The sequence below is a fragment of the Nerophis ophidion genome, linkage group LG10, assembly GCF_033978795.1.
Source record: "Nerophis ophidion isolate RoL-2023_Sa linkage group LG10, RoL_Noph_v1.0, whole genome shotgun sequence".
NCBI classification, from domain to species: Eukaryota; Metazoa; Chordata; class Actinopteri; order Syngnathiformes; family Syngnathidae; genus Nerophis; species Nerophis ophidion.
Genome location: NC_084620.1, coordinates 71585795 through 71608984, shown reverse-complemented (window position 1 = coordinate 71608984; position 23190 = coordinate 71585795). Strand labels below are relative to the sequence as shown.

Sequence of the window (23190 nt, the reverse complement as noted above, 5' to 3'; positions counted from 1 at the left end):
GTTTTAACTTTGTATTCAAAAGTTTACGTTTCCATTACAACGTTAATTGGCCCTAGTGTGTGAATGTGAATGTTGTCTATATGTGTTGGCCCTGTGATGAGGTGGCGACTTGTCCATGGTGTACACCGCCTTCCGCCTGAATGTAGCTGAGATAGGCTCCAGCACCTCCCCGCAACCCCGAAAGGGACAAGCGGTAGGAAATGGATGGATGTTAGAATATATGAAAAAACACAAGTTAATTGCGTTCAAAGAGGTATGTTTTATTGTTAATTATCTTATTAATATTTTGTAGGTCAACACATCGTCCAGCAAAATTTGTTGGACCGCTTTTCCCGACATAAAATCTGAGATCCAATGAGTCTCTTCAGCGCCGCCCTAGTGGCTCCCTGGAGCTGTTTCACGAAGGGAAAAAGATGGGGGGGAAATCATATTGGTTATTTGAATAATGTTTCTGCAAGAGGACAAACATAACACAAACCTTACAAATTGTTAAAAACATAACACAAACCTTACTAATTGTTAAAAACATAACACAAACCTTACTAATTGTTAAAAACACAACACAAACCTTACTAATTGTTAAAAACATAACACAAACCTTACTAATTGTTAAAAACATAACACAAACCTTACTAATTGTTAAAAACATAACACAAACCTTACTAATTGTTAAAAACATAACACAAACCTTACTAATTGTTAAAAACATAACACAAACCTTACTAATTGTTAAAAACATAACACAAACCTTACTAATTGTTAAAAACATAACACAAACCTTACTAATTGTTAAAAACATAACACAAACCTTACTAATTGTTAAAAAAAAAGCCCACTGTTTGTTATGTTTTTGTTGATGCTTCACAAATGACAGTATTTGGCATTTGGCCAGCGCCGTTTTGTCCTACTAGTTTTGGCGGTAGTTTGTTTACATGTACAACTTTCTCCGACGCTGCCACAGAAATACGTGTTTCCTTTGTCTCATTTTGTCCACCAAATGTTTTATGCTGTGCACAAATGCACAAAGGTGAGCTTTGTTGATGTTATTAACTTGCGTAGTGTGTTAATAACCCATGCTAACATGCTATTTAGGCTAGCTGCATGTACACATTGCAACATTAGGCCTCGTTTGTAGCTATATTTGAGTTGATTTAATTTCCTTTACTTATGTCCTCTGTGTATTTAATTTATGCATGTCTGACACATTTATCTGTATGTAACATTGGCTGCATTTCTGATTGAGTGCCATGTTGTTCCAGACCACAGCAAACGTGGGATCAACGTGGCGCGATTGGGAAAAAAACAACAACATGTTTGTCTATTTTATACTTGCATTATTCTTTCTTTCCTTTGTAACTGAGCTACCGTGTGGAACAATTTCCCCTGTGGATCAATAAAGTTTGTCGAAGTCGAAGTCTAACACGGTACTCTCTTGGGGCGGTAATAGATCGGTTGGTAGAGTAACCCAAGGGTTCCTGGTTCAATCCCCACCTTCTACCAACCTCGTCACGTCCGTTGTGTCCTTGAACAACATTTTTCAACGAGCTATTGCAAGGAATTTAGGGATTTTACCATCTGCGGTCCGTAAAATCATCAAAAAGTTCAGAGAATCTGGAGAAATCACTGCACGTAAGCGATGATATTACAGACTTTTGATCCCTCAGGCGCCACTGCATCAAAAACTGACATCGGTGTGTAAAGGATATCACCACATGGGCTCAGGAACACTTCATAAAACCACCGTCAGTAACTACAGTTGGTCGCTACATCTGTAAGTGCAAGTTAAAACTCTACTATGCAAAGCCAAACCCATTTATCAACAACATCCTGAAACGTCACCGGCTTGGCTGGGCTTGAGCTCATCTAAAATGGACTGATGCAAAGTGGAAAAGTGTTCTGGGGCGGTTTAGCTCGGTTGGTAGAGTGGCCGTGCCAGCAACTTGAGGGTTGCAGGTTTGATTCCCGCTTCCGCCATCCTAGTCACTGCCTTTGTGTCCTTGGGCAAGACACTTTACCCAACTGCTCCCAGTGCCACCCACACTGGTTTGAATGTAACTTAGATATTGGGTTTCACTATGTAAATCCCTTTGAGTCACTAGAGAAAAAACGCTATATAAATATAATTCACTTCTGTTGTCTGACGAGTCCACATTTCAAATTATATTTGGAAACAGAGGACGCGGTGTCCTCCGGAACAAAGAAGAAAATAACCATTCGGATTGTTCTAGGCGCAAAGTGTAAAAGCCAGCATGTGTGATGGTATGGGGGTGCATTAGTGCCCAAGGCATGGGTAACTTACACATCTGTGAAGGCACCATTAATGCTGAAAGGTACATACAGGTTTTGGAACAACATATGTTGTCATTAAAGCAATGTTATCATGGACGCCCCTGCTTATTTCAGCACTTTCCTGGCCCGACTTCAGTCCAGACCTGTCTCCCATGGAAAATGTGCGGCGCATTATGAAGCGTAAAAACCGACAGCGGAGACCCCGGACTGTTGAAGGACTGAAGCTCTACATAAAACAAGAATGGGAAAGAATTCCACTTTCAAAGCTTCAACAATTAGTTTCCTCAGTTTCCAAACGTTTATTGAGTGTTGTTAAAAGAAAAGGTGATGTAACACAGTGGTGAACATGCCCTTTCCCAACTACTTTGGCACGTGTTGCAGCCATGAAATTCTAAGTTAATAATTATTGGATAAAAAAAATACATTTATGAGTTTGAACATGAAATATGTTGTCTTTGTAGCATATTCAACTGAATATGGCTTGAAAAGGATTTGCAAATCATTGTATTCTGTTTATATTTACATCTAACACCATTTCCCAACTCATATGGAAACAGTGTTTGTATACAAGAAATACTTGAAAACATATACACCACCTGCCCATCTCCCGAATTCATAAGTCTGAAGGTATGGCGACAACAAAGTGTATTGACTGTTCTGCACAAAATAAGCTTCATGATGTAACGATGTCAGTGCTGCTGGAGCCCCCAACCCCAATCCAGGCATCAAGCGTGTTGACAAGTAAGCCACGCCCTCTAAAGTCGCAGGAAAATACTGACTTCCCCCGATTTGAGAAGGCAAGGGAAGACTTTTAAGATCGGGTTGCGTAGAGGACAGAGTCAATAATTCATCCGGCAGCTTCAGTCTGCTCATCATGTTTTAAGAACAGCACCGGAGATGTTGTTAATATGTAATGCCACTGCCGAGTTGGCTTTCCCGGGGCCCGCAGAAATCAACATTTATGTCCTGAGGCAAACTCCAAGCGGGTGTTTTTCTTCAAGGGGATCGTTAGCGGGTTAAACGCAAATCAATAGGTGAGCTCTCCCTTGCCTAATCCAGCTGATGAGAAGCAACACAAGTGAGCACTAAAAGGAGAGACTCTTTTACTGGAAGGGGAGACAAAGTCATTAACAGTAAGACACCTGCTCAAACACACAAGAAACTTTGTAGAAGTGTCAGGCAAGGGGCAAATATTAGAGATATATATTCATTTAGAGATGTCCGATAATGGCTTTTTGGCCAATATCCGATATTGTTCAACTTTTAATTGCCATCTCCGATATCAACCCACAGTTGTGGAATTAACACATTAATATGCCAAACTGTGTGTTGTGATGCCACACTGGATGCATTAAACCAGTGGTTCTTAAAGGCATTAAACCAGTGGTTCTTAAAGGCATTAAACCAGTGGTTCTTAAAGGCATTAAACCAGTGGTTCTTAAAGGCATTAAACCAGTGGTTCTTAAAGGCATTAAACTAGTGGTTCTTAAAGGCATTAAACCAGTGGTTGTTAAAGGCATTAAACCAGTGGTTCTTAAAGGCATTAAACCAGTGGTTCTTAAAGGCATTAAACCAGTGGTTGTTAAAGGCATTAAACCAGTGGTTCTTAAAGGCATTAAACCAGTGGTTCTTAAAGGCATTAAACCAGTGGTTCTTAAAGGCATTAAACCAGTGGTTCTTAAAGGCATTAAACCAGTGGTTCTTAAAGGCATTAAACCAGTGGTTCTTAAAGGCATTAAACCAGTGGTTCTTAAAGGCATTAAACCAGTGGTTCTTAAAGGCATTAAACCAGTGGTTCTTAAAGGCATTAAACCAGTGGTTCTTAAAGGCATTAAACCAGTGGTTCTTAAAGGCATTAAACCAGTGGTTCTTAAAGGCATTAAACCAGTGGTTCTTAAATGCATTAAACCAGTGGTTCTTAAAGGCATTAAACCAGTGGTTGTTAAAGGCATTAAACCAGTGGTTCTTAAAGGCATTAAACCAGTGGTTCTTAAATGCATTAAACCAGTGGTTCTTAAAGGCATTAAACCAGTGGTTGTTAAAGGCATTAAACCAGTGGTTCTTAAAGGCATTAAACCAGTGGTTCTTAAAGGCATTAAACCAGTGGTTCTTAAAGGCATTAAACCAGTGGTTGTTAAAGGCATTAAACCAGTGGTTCTTAAAGGCATTAAACCAGTGGTTCTTAAAGGCATTAAACCAGTGGTTCTTAAAGGCATTAAACCAGTGGTTCTTAAAGGCATTAAACCAGTGGTTCTTAAAGGCATTAAACCAGTGGTTGTTAAAGGCATTAAACCAGTGGTTCTTAAATGCATTAAACCAGTGGTTCTTAAAGGCATTAAACCAGTGGTTCTTAAAGGCATTAAACCAGTGGTTGTTAAAGGCATTAAACCAGTGGTTGTTAAAGGCATTAAACCAGTGGTTGTTAAAGGCATTAAACCAGTGGTTGTTAAAGGCATTAAACCAGTGGTTCTTAAAGGCATTAAACCAGTGGTTCTTAAAGGCATTAAACCAGTGGTTCTTAAAGGCATTAAACCAGTGGTTGTTAAAGGCATTAAACCAGTGGTTGTTAAAGGCATTAAACCAGTGGTTGTTAAAGGCATTAAACCAGTGGTTCTTAAAGGCATTAAACTAGTGGTTCTTAAAGGCATTAAACTAGTGGTTCTTAAAGGCATTAAACCAGTGGTTCTTAAAGGCATTAAACTAGTGGTTCTTAAAGGCATTAAACCAGTGGTTCTTAAAGGCATTAAACCAGTGGTTCTTAAAGGCATTAAACCAGTGGTTCTTAAAGGCATTAAACCAGTGGTTCTTAAAGGCATTAAACCAGTGGTTCTTAAAGGCATTAAACCAGTGGTTCTTAAAGGCATTAAACCAGTGGTTCTTAAAGGCATTAAACCAGTGGTTCTTAAAGGCATTAAACCAGTGGTTCTTAAAGGCATTAAACTAGTGGTTCTTAAAGGCATTAAACCAGTGGTTCTTAAAGGCATTAAACCAGTGGTTCTTAAAGGCATTAAACCAGTGGTTGTTAAAGGCATTAAACCAGTGGTTGTTAAAGGCATTAAACCAGTGGTTCTTAAATGCATTAAACCAGTGGTTCTTAAAGGCATTAAACCAGTGGTTGTTAAAGGCATTAAACCAGTGGTTGTTAAAGGCATTAAACCAGTGGTTCTTAAAGGCATTAAACCAGTGGTTCTTAAAGGCATTAAACCAGTGGTTCTTAAAGGCATTAAACCAGTGGTTCTTAAAGGCATTAAACCAGTGGTTCTTAAAGGCATTAAACCAGTGGTTCTTAAAGGCATTAAACCAGTGGTTCTTAAAGGCATTAAACCAGTGGTTCTTAAATGCATTAAACCAGTGGTTCTTAAAGGCATTAAACCAGTGGTTCTTAAAGGCATTAAACCAGTGGTTCTTAAAGGCATTAAACCAGTGGTTGTTAAAGGCATTAAACCAGTGGTTGTTAAAGGCATTAAACCAGTGGTTGTTAAAGGCATTAAACCAGTGGTTCTTAAAGGCATTAAACCAGTGGTTCTTAAAGGCATTAAACCAGTGGTTGTTAAAGGCATTAAACCAGTGGTTCTTAAAGGCATTAAACTAGTGGTTCTTAAAGGCATTAAACCAGTGGTTCTTAAAGGCATTAAACCAGTGGTTCTTAAAGGCATTAAACCAGTGGTTCTTAAAGGCATTAAACCAGTGGTTGTTAAAGGCATTAAACCAGTGGTTCTTAAAGGCATTAAACCAGTGGTTCTTAAATGCATTAAACCAGTGGTTCTTAAAGGCATTAAACCAGTGGTTGTTAAAGGCATTAAACCAGTGGTTCTTAAATGCATTAAACCAGTGGTTCTTAAAGGCATTAAACCAGTGGTTGTTAAAGGCATTAAACCAGTGGTTGTTAAAGGCATTAAACCAGTGGTTGTTAAAGGCATTAAACCAGTGGTTCTTAAAGGCATTAAACCAGTGGTTGTTAAAGGCATTAAACCAGTGGTTCTTAAAGGCATTAAACCAGTGGTTCTTAAAGGCATTAAACCAGTGGTTCTTAAAGGCATTAAACTAGTGGTTCTTAAAGGCATTAAACCAGTGGTTCTTAAAGGCATTAAACCAGTGGTTCTTAAAGGCATTAAACCAGTGGTTCTTAAAGGCATTAAACCAGTGGTTCTTAAAGGCATTAAACCAGTGGTTCTTAAAGGCATTAAACCAGTGGTTCTTAAAGGCATTAAACTAGTGGTTCTTAAAGGCATTAAACTAGTGGTTCTTAAAGGCATTAAACTAGTGGTTCTTAAAGGCATTAAACCAGTGGTTCTTAAAGGCATTAAACCAGTGGTTGTTAAAGGCATTAAACCAGTGGTTCTTAAAGGCATTAAACCAGTGGTTGTTAAAGGCATTAAACCAGTGGTTGTTAAAGGCATTAAACCAGTGGTTGTTAAAGGCATTAAACCAGTGGTTGTTAAAGGCATTAAACCAGTGGTTCTTAAAGGCATTAAACCAGTGGTTCTTAAAGGCATTAAACCAGTGGTTCTTAAAGGCATTAAACCAGGGGTTCTTAAAGGCATTAAACCAGTGGTTCTTAAAGGCATTAAACCAGTGGTTCTTAAAGGCATTAAACCAGTGGTTGTTAAAGGCATTAAACCAGTGGTTGTTAAAGGCATTAAACCAGTGGTTGTTAAAGGCATTAAACCAGTGGTTCTTAAATGCATTAAACCAGTGGTTCTTAAAGGCATTAAACCAGTGGTTCTTAAAGGCATTAAACCAGTGGTTGTTAAAGGCATTAAACCAGTGGTTGTTAAAGGCATTAAACCAGTGGTTGTTAAAGGCATTAAACCAGTGGTTCTTAAAGGCATTAAACCAGTGGTTCTTAAAGGCATTAAACCAGTGGTTCTTAAAGGCATTAAACCAGTGGTTCTTAAAGGCATTAAACCAGTGGTTGTTAAAGGCATTAAACCAGTGGTTCTTAAAGGCATTAAACCAGTGGTTCTTAAAGGCATTAAACTAGTGGTTCTTAAAGGCATTAAACCAGTGGTTCTTAAAGGCATTAAACCAGTGGTTCTTAAAGGCATTAAACCAGTGGTTCTTAAAGGCATTAAACCAGTGGTTCTTAAAGGCATTAAACCAGTGGTTCTTAAAGGCATTAAACCAGTGGTTCTTAAAGGCATTAAACCAGTGGTTCTTAAAGGCATTAAACCAGTGGTTCTTAAAGGCATTAAACCAGTGGTTCTTAAAGGCATTAAACCAGTGGTTCTTAAAGGCATTAAACCAGTGGTTCTTAAAGGCATTAAACCAGTGGTTCTTAAAGGCATTAAACCAGTGGTTGTTAAAGGCATTAAACCAGTGGTTCTTAAATGCATTAAACCAGTGGTTCTTAAAGGCATTAAACCAGTGGTTCTTAAAGGCATTAAACCAGTGGTTGTTAAAGGCATTAAACCAGTGGTTGTTAAAGGCATAAAACCAGTGGTTGTTAAAGGCATTAAACCAGTGGTTCTTAAAGGCATTAAACCAGTGGTTCTTAAAGGCATTAAACCAGTGGTTCTTAAAGGCATTAAACCAGTGGTTCTTAAATGCATTAAACCAGTGGTTCTTAAAGGCATTAAACCAGTGGTTCTTAAAGGCATTAAACCAGTGGTTCTTAAAGGCATTAAACCAGTGGTTCTTAAAGGCATTAAACCAGTGGTTCTTAAAGGCATTAAACCAGTGGTTCTTAAAGGCATTAAACCAGTGGTTCTTAAAGGCATTAAACCAGTGGTTGTTAAAGGCATTAAACCAGTGGTTGTTAAAGGCATTAAACCAGTGGTTCTTAAATGCATTAAACCAGTGGTTCTTAAATGCATTAAACCAGTGGTTCTTAAAGGCATTAAACCAGTGGTTCTTAAAGGCATTAAACCAGTGGTTGTTAAAGGCATTAAACCAGTGGTTGTTAAAGGCATTAAACCAGTGGTTGTTAAAGGCATTAAACCAGTGGTTCTTAAAGGCATTAAACCAGTGGTTGTTAAAGGCATTAAACCAGTGGTTGTTAAAGGCATTAAACCAGTGGTTCTTAAAGGCATTAAACTAGTGGTTCTTAAAGGCATTAAACCAGTGGTTCTTAAAGGCATTAAACTAGTGGTTCTTAAAGGCATTAAACCAGTGGTTCTTAAAGGCATTAAACCAGTGGTTCTTAAAGGCATTAAACCAGTGGTTCTTAAAGGCATTAAACCAGTGGTTCTTAAAGGCATTAAACCAGTGGTTCTTAAAGGCATTAAACCAGTGGTTCTTAAAGGCATTAAACCAGTGGTTCTTAAAGGCATTAAACTAGTGGTTCTTAAAGGCATTAAACTAGTGGTTCTTAAAGGCATTAAACCAGTGGTTCTTAAAGGCATTAAACCAGTGGTTGTTAAAGGCATTAAACCAGTGGTTGTTAAAGGCATTAAACCAGTGGTTCTTAAATGCATTAAACCAGTGGTTCTTAAAGGCATTAAACCAGTGGTTCTTAAAGGCATTAAACCAGTGGTTGTTAAAGGCATTAAACCAGTGGTTGTTAAAGGCATTAAACCAGTGGTTGTTAAAGGCATTAAACCAGTGGTTCTTAAAGGCATTAAACCAGCGGTTCTTAAAGGCATTAAACCAGTGGTTGTTAAAGGCATTAAACCAGTGGTTCTTAAAGGCATTAAACCAGTGGTTCTTAAAGGCATTAAACCAGTGGTTCTTAAAGGCATTAAACCAGTGGTTCTTAAAGGCATTAAACCAGTGGTTCTTAAAGGCATTAAACCAGTGGTTGTTAAAGGCATTAAACCAGTGGTTCTTAAAGGCATTAAACCAGTGGTTCTTAAAGGCATTAAACCAGTGGTTGTTAAAGGCATTAAACCAGTGGTTCTTAAAGGCATTAAACCAGTGGTTCTTAAAGGCATTAAACCAGTGGTTGTTAAAGGCATTAAACCAGTGGTTCTTAAAGGCATTAAACCAGTGGTTCTTAAAGGCATTAAACTAGTGGTTCTTAAAGGCATTAAACCAGTGGTTCTTAAAGGCATTAAACCAGTGGTTCTTAAAGGCATTAAACCAGTGGTTCTTAAAGGCATTAAACCAGTGGTTCTTAAAGGCATTAAACCAGTGGTTCTTAAAGACCTACTGAAAGCCACTACTAGCGACCACGCAGTCTGATAGTTTATATATCAATGATGAAATATTAACATTGCAACACATGCCAATACGGCCGCTTTAGTTTACTAAATTGCAATTTTTAATTTCCCGCAAGTTTCTTGTTGAAAACGTCGTGGAATGATGATGCGTACGCGTGACGTCACGGACTGTAAGGAAATATTAGCGCAGCACCAAACACGGCTAAAAGTCGTCTGCTTTAATCGCATAATTACACAGTATTCTGGACATCTGTGTTGCTGAATCTTTTGCAATTTGTTCAATTAATAATGGAGACGTCAAAGAAGAATGCTGTTGGTGGAAAGCGGTGGATTGCAGCTGTGTTTAGCACCGAGACACAGCCGGTGTTTCTTTGTTTGTTGTGAAGCGGAGCGCTCAAGCTAACATGTTTTCTCTACGTCAACCAGCATGTTTTTGGATGGGGAAATCGTGATATATATCTTATCGGAGACATCAATGGATTATTCGTCGTCCTGCAGCAGCTGTCATGTCAAAAAAGGCACTTGTGAGCTTGGCTCCTCGGCTTCTCTCTGAGACACTGCGTGCTCACCACAGCCATCTGACCTCGAGGTATGTCTTTACAATCTTTAAAATCTCACTAAAACACTATTAAAACAATAAACAGATAAGGGATCTTCCAGAATTATTCTAGTAAATGTGTCTAAAAACATCTGAATCGCTCACAATTTTACTTTATTATTTTTTTTTTCTAGTCCTTCGCTATCAATATCCTCAGCCACAAATCTTTCATCCTTGCTCAAATTAACGGGGAAATTATCGTTTTCTCGGTCCGAATAGCTCTTTTTGTTGGAGGCTCCAATTATAAACAATGTGAGGATGTGAAGAGCCCTCACACCGGTGATGTCATCGTCTGCTACTTCCGGTACAGGCAAGGCTTTTTTATTAGCGACCAAAAGTTGCAAACTTTATCGTGGATGTTCTCTACTAAATCCTTTCAGCGAAAATATGGCAATTTCTCGAAATGATGAAGTATGACACATAGAATGGAGCTGCTATCTCCGTTTGAATAAGAAGTGAATTATATTTATATAGCGCTTTTCTCTAGTGACTCAAAGCGCTTTCCATAGTAAAAGCCAATATCTAAGTTCCATTTAAAGCAGTGTGGGTGGCACTGGGAGCAGGTGGGTCAAGTGTCTTGCCCAAGGACACAACGGCAGTGACTAGGATGGCGGAAGCGGGAATCGAACCCGCAACCCACAAGTTGCTGGCACGGCCACTCTACCAACCGAGCTATGCCGCCCAAGAACATCTCGTTTCAGTAGACTTTTAACCTTGTTGGAGGTTCCGAAGCCCACTAATTTCATACGGGCATTCTCCGAACCCTTCTTTTGTGAAAAATAAAATGTTTTTTTTTCAAATTCAAGTTGTATGTTTTTTTTCATGGTGTACAAAATGAAGCGTGCATGAACTTCACTTTGTTCAAAGAACAAAAGCAACACAGTGCATGAACTCACAACATATGGCACACCTGCAAATCAGTGTGACTTCTGCTGTATCCATGAGACGCCCATATGGAGAAGTTTTTATTTACACGATGAGTCCATACTTTCCAACCCTCCCGATTTTTCCGGAAGAATCCGGAATTCCAGTGCCCCTCCCAAAAATCTCCTGGGGCAACCATTTTCCTTTAGCATCCTCTACAACCTGTCGTCACGTCCCATTTTCCTCCAAACAAACAGCGTGTTGGCGCATTCACAGCATTTCTGTGGCTTTTACATACACATAAGTATATGCAAGGCATACTTGCTCAACAGCCATACAGGTCACACTGAGGGTGGCCATATAAACAACACCAACACGGTTACAAATACGCACCACAATGTGAACCCACACCAAACAAGAATGACAAACACATTTGGGGAGAACATCCGCACCGTAACATAACGTAACAGAAATCCTTGCAGCACTAATTCTTCCGGAATCTATAATATACACCCCCGCTACCACCAAACCCCGCCCACCTCAACCCCCACACCTCCCATCTCCCAAATTCTGTGGTCTCAAGGTTGGCAAGTATGGATGAGTCGGGTGTGTCTTGACTGGCTCCGCCGAACCCTTGAGGCAGACTCACCGAACCCCTAGAGTTCGATCCAACCCAGGATAAGAACCACTGCATTAAACAATGTAACAAGGTTTTTCCAAAATAAATCAACTCAAGTTATAGAAAAAAAAATGCCAACATGGCACTGCCATATTTATTATTGAAGTCACAAAGTGCTATATTTTTTTTAAAAATACCTCAAAACAGCAGTTTGGAATTTGGGACATGCTCTCCCTGAGAGAGCATGAGGAGGTTGAGGTGGGGGGTAGCGAGGGGTGTATATTGTGGCGTCCCGGAAGAGTTAGTGCTGGGTATTTGTTCTGTTGTGTTTATGTTTTGTTATGGAGCGGGTGTTCTCCTGAAATGTGTTTGTCATTGTTGTTTGGTGTGGGTTCACAGTGTGCCAGATATTTGTAACAGTGTTAAAGTTGTTTATACGGCCACCCTCAGTGTGACCTGTATGGCTGTTGACCAAGTATGCTTGCATTCACTTGGGTGTGTGAAAAGCCGTAGATATTATGTGATTGGGCCGGTAGCCTCTATTATTATTGTCTGGGAAAAATTCGGAAGAGGACGGTTGCTTCGGGAGATTATCGGTAGGGGTGCTGAAATTTGGGAGTCTCCTGGGAAAATCAGGAAGGTTGGCAAGTATAACTGGGGGACGTAACTACTTTGTACTTCTCCCTACGTCTGTGAACCACTTTGTACAGCAGCGTTTTAAAAAGTCATACATTTTACTTTTTGAAACAGATAATGTAATATCATTTACGGTATTACATTTTAAAGCATTTATTGGCCGATAATATCGGCAGTCCGATATTATCAGACATCTGTAATTGTTTTTATATTGTTTCAGATCAGGCCTGGGCAATTATTTTGACACCGGGGCCACATTTAGAGAAAAAAATGTGTCCGAGGGACGGAATATCTATTTTTAGGGACACTAATACAAATCTTTGCAATAATGTTTGTTTGGATGACAGACCGCCTTAAAAAAACAAAATGGAATTTTAAATTTTTCTATGAAGGATAAAACACTGAATATTGCCAAAATATGAACCTCACACCCCCTTGCGATCGACAGTGAAACGCAACAAACAGTGAAATATGAAGGCGAAGGGTAGAAAATAGAACCACCTGCAATCTATCACTCATCAGTGGCACAAACATTCATGTCATTTCCAATACCGAAAGTGCAAGATTATCAGAGACATTTTAAAACAAGCTATGAGTGCACTTTTGTGCATGATGTCAATTCAACACTAAATTAAAGTGCACTTTTTGTACAGAACGCCACTGCAATATTTTAAAAAACAAAGTGCATTTTTGTGCATGATGTCACACAAGATATTTCAATAAGTGTCAAATAAAAGTGAGCTGCATAATAGGAAATCAAATCGCTATGTGGTAGGTTCCTGCGGACGTTATCTCCTTATGTTGTTCACTATTTTCTTCATAGGGTGTTGATGTGGAAATGGTTGCTTCGGCATTTTGTTGGTGTGGCACCGAACGGAGATGTTGACATGCGGAGTAACCACTCTTCATTCTCTAGCACAGGGGTAGGGAACCTATGGCTCTAGAGCCGGATCTGGCTCTTTTGATGAATGCATCCGGTTGTCGGATAAATCTGAGCTGACATTGTTTAACACGATAAGTAATGAATGATTCCACTTGTAATCATAGTGTTAAAATAACATTCAAAATATAAAACATTCTCATGCATTTTTATGTTCAAGAAGTTGCGTTAATGGTAAGAAGTAATTGATTTATTATTGGTTAGTTTTGGGCTTGCCCTCCTGGGGGTTCTTCAGACCACCAAGCACCGACATGAGAGCCTGTTTCAGGGTTACAATATTGTTTTATTTTTCAATTAGTCTCTCAGTTGCTTTCCAGCAATTGTCTTTTTCTCTTTCGTCCTCATTTGCCCTCTGGCTCCAGCTCCAGCCCCAACTCTGTCTCTCCTCCTGGTTGCTGCTTATAACAGGTCGACAGGTGATTAGATAACAAGGCCCAGGTGGGCCGTCTACGCACCTGTCGCTGATTTTGAGGCCGGTCCTGGCAACATCCTGCTTTGCTGCAGGCCACGCCCCCTCCACAGTTAGCTTCAGAATAACAATGTTATTACAAAGAATAAGAGACCTATTATACTCTGGAAATGTTGGTCTTACTTAAAAATGCACGCGTTTAGTTTTGTTCAGTGTTAAAAAAATATGATATGGTTCTTAGGGAAATACATTTTCAAATATTTGGCTTCTTGGCTCTCTCAGCTAAAAAGGTTCCCAACCCCTGATCTAGTAGGTGACTTTTCAAATGATGCTACATATTAGCAGTAATGCTATTTTTTTGTAGCAACACTTTTGCCCCACACTTGACAAATTACGGTTGTCTGTTCGACATATTCCCACGCTCAGGAATTCATTCTTCCTTCATTTGTTACCAGATTGGCACCTTCTTTGGCTCGTATTAGCACTCGCAACACAGCAAACATTACCCATGCTGCTACCTTGCTACTAATAAACTCATGTACAGATTCCAATCCGGCTTCAGAACTAAGCACTCCACTGACACATGTCTTCTCTATCTGACAGACCACATCAAACAGGAGGTGGACGCCGGCATGGACATGCTGGACATTATAAATACTGCTGGTCATGCTGGACATTATAAATACTGCTGGACATGCTGGACATTATAAATACTGCGGCATGGTCATGCTGGACATTATAAATACTGCTGGACATGCTGGACATTATAAATACTGCTGGACATGCTGGACATTATAAATACTGCTGGTCATGCTGGACATTATAAATACTGCTGGACATGCTGGACATTATAAATACTGCTGGACATGCTGGACATTATAAATACTGCTGGACATGCTGGACATTATAAATACTGCTGGACATGCTGGACATTATAAATACTGCGGCATGGTCATGCTGGACATTATAAATACTGCTGGACATGCTGGACATTATAAATACTGCTGGACATGCTGGACATTATAAATACTGCTGGTCATGCTGGACATTATAAATACTGCTGGACATGCTGGACATTATAAATACTGCTGGACATGCTGGACATTATAAATACTGCTGGACATGCTGGACATTATAAATACTGCTGGTCATGCTGGACATTATAAATACTGCTGGACATTATAAATACTGCTGGACATGCTGGACATTATAAATACTGCTGGACATGCTGGACATTATAAATACTGCGGCATGGTCATGCTGGACATTATAAATACTGCTGGTCATGCTGGACATTATAAATACTGCTGGACATGCTGGACATTATAAATACTGCGGCATGGTCATGCTGGACATTATAAATACTGCTGGACATGCTGGACATTATAAATACTGCTGGTCATGCTGGACATTATAAATACTGCTGGACATGCTGGACATTATAAATACTGCTGGACATGCTGGACATTATAAATACTGCTGGTCATGCTGGACATTATAAATACTGCTGGACATGCTGGACATTATAAATACTGCTGGACATTATAAATACTGCTGGACATGCTGGACATTATAAATACTGCTGGACATTATAAATACTGCTGGACATGCTGGACATTATAAATACTGCTGGACATGCTGGACATTATAAATACTGCTGGACATGCTGGACATTATAAATACTGCTGGTCATGCTGGACATTATAAATACTGCTGGACATGCTGGACATTATAAATACTGCTGGACATGCTGGACATAATAAATACTGCTGGTCATGCTGGACATTATAAATACTGCTGGACATGCTGGACATTATAAATACTGCTGGACATGCTGGACATTATAAATACTGCTGGACATGCTGGACATTATAAATACTGCTGGACATGCTGGACATTATAAATACTGCTGGTCATGCTGGACATTATAAATACTGCTGGACATTATAAATACTGCTGGACATGCTGGACATTATAAATACTGCTGGTCATGCTGGACATTATAAATACTGCTGGTCATGCTGGACATTATAAATACTGCTGGACATGCTGGACATTATAAATACTGCTGGTCATGCTGGACATTATAAATACTGCTGGTCATGCTGGACATTATAAATACTGCTGGACATGCTGGACATTATAAATACTGCTGGTCATGCTGGACATTATAAATACTGCTGGTCATGCTGGACATTATAAATACTGCTGGACATGCTGGACATTATAAATACTGCTGGTCATGCTGGACATTATAAATACTGCTGGACATGCTGGACATTATAAATACTGCTGGTCATGCTGGACATTATAAATACTGCTGGACATGCTGGACATTATAAATACTGCTGGTCATCCTGGACATTATAAATACTGCTGGACATGCTGGACATTATAAATACTGCTGGACATGCTGGACATTATAAATACTGCTGGACATGCTGGACATTATAAATACTGCTGGACATTATAAATACTGCTGGACATGCTGGACATTATAAATACTGCTGGACATGCTGGACATTATAAATACTGCTGGTCATGCTGGACATTATAAATACTGCTGGACATGCTGGACATTATAAATACTGCTGGACATGCTGGACATTATAAATACTGCTGGTCATGCTGGACATTATAAATACTGCTGGACATGCTGGACATTATAAATACTGCTGGACATTATAAATACTGCTGGACATGCTGGACATTATAAATACTGCTGGACATGCTGGACATTATAAATACTGCTGGACATGCTGGACATTATAAATACTGCTGGACATGCTGGACATTATAAATACTGCTGGTCATGCTGGACATTATAAATACTGCTGGACATGCTGGACATTATAAATACTGCTGGTCATGCTGGACATTATAAATACTGCTGGACATGCTGGACATTATAAATACTGCTGGTCATGCTGGACATTATAAATACTGCTGGACATTATAAATACTGCTGGACATGCTGGACATTATAAATACTGCTGGTCATGCTGGACATTATAAATACTGCTGGACATGCTGGACATTATAAATACTGCTGGTCATGCTGGACATTATAAATACTGCTGGACATGCTGGACATTATAAATACTGCTGGACATGCTGGACATTATAAATACTGCTGGACATGCTGGACATTATAAATACTGCGGCATGGTCATGCTGGACATTATAAATACTGCTGGACATGCTGGACATTATAAATACTGCTGGACATGCTGGACATTATAAATACTGCTGGTCATCCTGGACATTATAAATACTGCTGGACATGCTGGACATTATAAATACTGCTGGACATGCTGGACATTATAAATACTGCTGGTCATGCTGGACATTATAAATACTGCTGGACATGCTGGACATTATAAATACTGCTGGTCATGCTGGACATTATAAATACTGCTGGACATGCTGGACATTATAAATACTGCTGGTCATCCTGGACATTATAAATACTGCTGGACATGCTGGACATTATAAATACTGCTGGACATGCTGGACATTATAAATACTGCTGGACATGCTGGACATTATAAATACTGCTGGACATGCTGGACATTATAAATACTGCTGGACATGCTGGACATTATAAATACTGCTGGACATGCTGGACATTATAAATACTGCTGGACATGCTGGACATTATAAATACTGCTGGACATTATAAATACTGCTGGACATGCTGGACATTATAAATACTGCTGGACATGCTGGACATTATAAATACTGCTGGACATGCTGGACATTATAAATACTGCTGGTCATGCTGGACATTATAAATACTGCTGGACATGCTGGACATTATAAATACTGCTGGACATTATAAATACTGCTGGACATGCTGGACATTATAAATACTGCTGGACATGCTGGACATTATAAATACTGCTGGACATGCTGGACATTATAAATACTGCTGGTCATGCTGGACATTATAAATACTGCTGGACATTATAAATACTGCTGGACATGCTGGACATTATAAATACTGCTGGTCATGCTGGACATTATAAATACTGCTGGTCATGCTGGACATTATAAATACTGCTGGTCATGCTGGACATTATAAATACTGCTGGACATGCTGGACATTATAAATACTGCTGGACATTATAAATACTGCTGGACATGCTGGACATTATAAATACTGCTGGACATGCTGGACATTATAAATACTGCTGGACATGCTGGACATTATAAATACTGCTGGTCATGCTGGACATTATAAATACTGCTGGACATTATAAATACTGCTGGACATGCTGGACATTATAAATACTGCTGGTCATGCTGGACATTATAAATACTGCTGGTCATGCTGGACATTATAAATACTGCTGGACATGCTGGACATTATAAATACTGCGGCATGGTCATGCTGGACATTATAAATACTGCTGGACATGCTGGACATTATAAATACTGCTGGACATGCTGGACATTATAAATACTGCTGGTCATGCTGGACATTATAAATACTGCTGGACATGCTGGACATTATAAATACTGCTGGACATGCTGGACATTATAAATACTGCTGGACATGCTGGACATTATAAATACTGCTGGACATGCTGGACATTATAAATACTGCGGCATGGTCATGCTGGACATTATAAATACTGCTGGACATGCTGGACATTATAAATACTGCTGGACATGCTGGACATTATAAATACTGCTGGTCATGCTGGACATTATAAATACTGCTGGACATGCTGGACATTATAAATACTGCTGGACATGCTGGACATTATAAATACTGCTGGACATGCTGGACATTATAAATACTGCTGGTCATGCTGGACATTATAAATACTGCTGGACATTATAAATACTGCTGGACATGCTGGACATTATAAATACTGCTGGACATGCTGGACATTATAAATACTGCGGCATGGTCATGCTGGACATTATAAATACTGCTGGTCATGCTGGACATTATAAATACTGCTGGACATGCTGGACATTATAAATACTGCGGCATGGTCATGCTGGACATTATAAATACTGCTGGACATGCTGGACATTATAAATACTGCTGGTCATGCTGGACATTATAAATACTGCTGGACATGCTGGACATTATAAATACTGCTGGACATGCTGGACATTATAAATACTGCTGGTCATGCTGGACATTATAAATACTGCTGGACATGCTGGACATTATAAATACTGCTGGACATTATAAATACTGCTGGACATGCTGGACATTATAAATACTGCTGGACATTATAAATACTGCTGGACATGCTGGACATTATAAATACTGCTGGACATGCTGGACATTATAAATACTGCTGGACATGCTGGACATTATAAATACTGCTGGTCATGCTGGACATTATAAATACTGCTGGACATGCTGGACATTATAAATACTGCTGGACATGCTGGACATAATAAATACTGCTGGTCATGCTGGACATTATAAATACTGCTGGACATGCTGGACATTATAAATACTGCTGGACATGCTGGACATTATAAATACTGCTGGACATGCTGGACATTATAAATACTGCTGGACATGCTGGACATTATAAATACTGCTGGACATGCTGGACATTATAAATACTGCTGGTCATGCTGGACATTATAAATACTGCTGGACATTATAAATACTGCTGGACATGCTGGACATTATAAATACTGCTGGTCATGCTGGACATTATAAATACTGCTGGTCATGCTGGACATTATAAATACTGCTGGACATGCTGGACATTATAAATACTGCTGGTCATGCTGGACATTATAAATACTGCTGGACATGCTGGACATTATAAATACTGCTGGACATGCTGGACATTATAAATACTGCTGGACATGCTGGACATTATAAATACTGCTGGACATGCTGGACATTATAAATACTGCTGGTCATGCTGGACATTATAAATACTGCTGGACATTATAAATACTGCTGGACATGCTGGACATTATAAATACTGCTGGTCATGCTGGACATTATAAATACTGCTGGTCATGCTGGACATTATAAATACTGCTGGACATGCTGGACATTATAAATACTGCTGGTCATGCTGGACATTATAAATACTGCTGGTCATGCTGGACATTATAAATACTGCTGGACATGCTGGACATTATAAATACTGCTGGTCATGCTGGACATTATAAATACTGCTGGTCATGCTGGACATTATAAATACTGCTGGACATGCTGGACATTATAAATACTGCTGGTCATGCTGGACATTATAAATACTGCTGGACATGCTGGACATTATAAATACTGCTGGTCATGCTGGACATTATAAATACTGCTGGACATGCTGGACATTATAAATACTGCTGGTCATCCTGGACATTATAAATACTGCTGGACATGCTGGACATTATAAATACTGCTGGACATGCTGGACATTATAAATACTGCTGGACATGCTGGACATTATAAATACTGCTGGACATTATAAATACTGCTGGACATGCTGGACATTATAAATACTGCTGGACATGCTGGACATTATAAATACTGCTGGTCATGCTGGACATTATAAATACTGCTGGACATGCTGGACATTATAAATACTGCTGGACATGCTGGACATTATAAATACTGCTGGTCATGCTGGACATTATAAATACTGCTGGACATGCTGGACATTATAAATACTGCTGGACATTATAAATACTGCTGGACATGCTGGACATTATAAATACTGCTGGACATGCTGGACATTATAAATACTGCTGGACATGCTGGACATTATAAATACTGCTGGACATGCTGGACATTATAAATACTGCTGGTCATGCTGGACATTATAAATACTGCTGGACATGCTGGACATTATAAATACTGCTGGTCATGCTGGACATTATAAATACTGCTGGACATGCTGGACATTATAAATACTGCTGGTCATGCTGGACATTATAAATACTGCTGGACATTATAAATACTGCTGGACATGCTGGACATTATAAATACTGCTGGTCATGCTGGACATTATAAATACTGCTGGACATGCTGGACATTATAAATACTGCTGGTCATGCTGGACATTATAAATACTGCTGGACATGCTGGACATTATAAATACTGCTGGACATGCTGGACATTATAAATACTGCTGGACATGCTGGACATTATAAATACTGCGGCATGGTCATGCTGGACATTATAAATACTGCTGGACATGCTGGACATTATAAATACTGCTGGACATGCTGGACATTATAAATACTGCTGGTCATGCCTGGACATTATAAATACTGCTGGACATGCTGGACATTATAAATACTGCTGGACATGCTGGACATTATAAATACTGCTGGTCATGCTGGACATTATAAATACTGCTGGACATGCTGGACATTATAAATACTGCTGGTCATGCTGGACATTATAAATACTGCTGGACATGCTGGACATTATAAATACTGCTGGTCATCCTGGACATTATAAATACTGCTGGACATGCTGGACATTATAAATACTGCTGGACATGCTGGACATTATAAATACTGCTGGACATGCTGGACATTATAAATACTGCTGGACATGCTGGACATTATAAATACTGCTGGACATGCTGGACATTATAAATACTGCTGGACATGCTGGACATTATAAATACTGCTGGACATGCTGGACATTATAAATACTGCTGGACATTATAAATACTGCTGGACATGCTGGACATTATAAATACTGCTGGACATGCTGGACATTATAAATACTGCTGGACATGCTGGACATTATAAATACTGCTGGTCATGCTGGACATTATAAATACTGCTGGACATGCTGGACATTATAAATACTGCTGGACATTATAAATACTGCTGGACATGCTGGACATTATAAATACTGCTGGACATGCTGGACATTATAAATACTGCTGGACATGCTGGACATTATAAATACTGCTGGTCATGCTGGACATTATAAATACTGCTGGACATTATAAATACTGCTGGACATGCTGGACATTATAAATACTGCTGGTCATGCTGGACATTATAAATACTGCTGGTCATGCTGGACATTATAAATACTGCTGGTCATGCTGGACATTATAAATACTGCTGGACATGCTGGACATTATAAATACTGCTGGACATTATAAATACTGCTGGACATGCTGGACATTATAAATACTGCTGGACATGCTGGACATTATAAATACTGCTGGACATGCTGGACATTATAAATACTGCTGGTCATGCTGGACATTATAAATACTGCTGGACATTATAAATACTGCTGGACATGCTGGACATTATAAATACTGCTGGTCATGCTGGACATTATAAATACTGCTGGTCATGCTGGACATTATAAATACTGCTGGACATGCTGGACATTATAAATACTGCTGGTCATGCTGGACATTATAAATACTGCTGGTCATGCTGGACATTATAAATACTGCTGGACATGCTGGACATTATAAATACTGCTGGTCATGCTGGACATTATAAATACTGCTGGTCATGCTGGACATTATAAATACTGCTGGACATGCTGGACATTATAAATACTGCTGGTCATGCTGGACATTATAAATACTGCTGGACATGCTGGACATTATAAATACTGCTGGTCATGCTGGACATTATAAATACTGCTGGACATGCTGGACATTATAAATACTGCTGGTCATGCTGGACATTATAAATACTGCTGGACATGCTGGACATTATAAATACTGCTGGACATGCTGGACATTATAAATACTGCTGGACATGCTGGACATTATAAATACTGCTGGACATTATAAATACTGCTGGACATGCTGGACATTATAAATACTGCTGGACATGCTGGACATTATAAATACTGCTGGACATGCTGGACATTATAAATACTGCTGGACATGCTGGACATTATAAATACTGCTGGACATGCTGGACATTATAAATACTGCTGGACATGCTGGACATTATAAATACTGCTGGACATGCTGGACATTATAAATACTGCTGGCCTGGACATTATAAATACTGCTGGACATGCTGGACATTATAAATACTGCTGGACATGCTGGACATTATAAATACTGCTGGACATGCTGGACATTATAAATACTGCTGGACATGCTGGACATTATAAATACTGCTGGTCATGCTGGACATTATAAATACTGCTGGACATGCTGGACATTATAAATACTGCTGGACATGCTGGACATTATAAATACTGCTGGACATGCTGGACATTATAAATACTGCTGGTCATGCTGGACATTATAAATACTGCTGGACATGCTGGACATTATAAATACTGCTGGACATGCTGGACATTATAAATACTGCTGGACATTATAAATACTGCTGGACATGCTGGACATTATAAATTACTGCTGGTCATGCTGGACATTATAAATACTGCTGGACATGCTGGACATTATAAATACTGCTGGTCATGCTGGACATTATAAATACTGCTGGACATGCTGGACATTATAAATACTGCTGGACATGCTGGACATTATAAATACTGCTGGACATGCTGGACATTATAAATACTGGCTGGTCATGCTGGACATTATAAATACTGCTGGACATGCTGGACATTATAAATACTGCTGGACATGCTGGACATTATAAATACTGCTGGTCATGCCTGGACATTATAAATACTGCTGGACATGCTGGACATTATAAATACTGCTGGACATGCTGGACATTATAAATACTGCTGGTCATGCTGGACATTATAAATACTGCTGGACATGC

The 23190-nt window shown here is 39.3% G+C and overlaps 1 long non-coding RNA gene across 1 annotated transcript in view; it reads right to left on the bottom strand.

Annotated features, from left to right (window-relative positions):
- Positions 1 to 239: 239 nt before the first annotated feature.
- Positions 240 to 23190, bottom strand: part of LOC133559949 (uncharacterized) — a 120110-nt gene continuing 97159 nt past the window's right edge. The window contains exon 4 of the long non-coding RNA XR_009808355.1: positions 240 to 392. This is a non-coding gene — a long non-coding RNA (uncharacterized LOC133559949). The remainder of the gene's footprint in view (positions 393 to 23190) is intronic.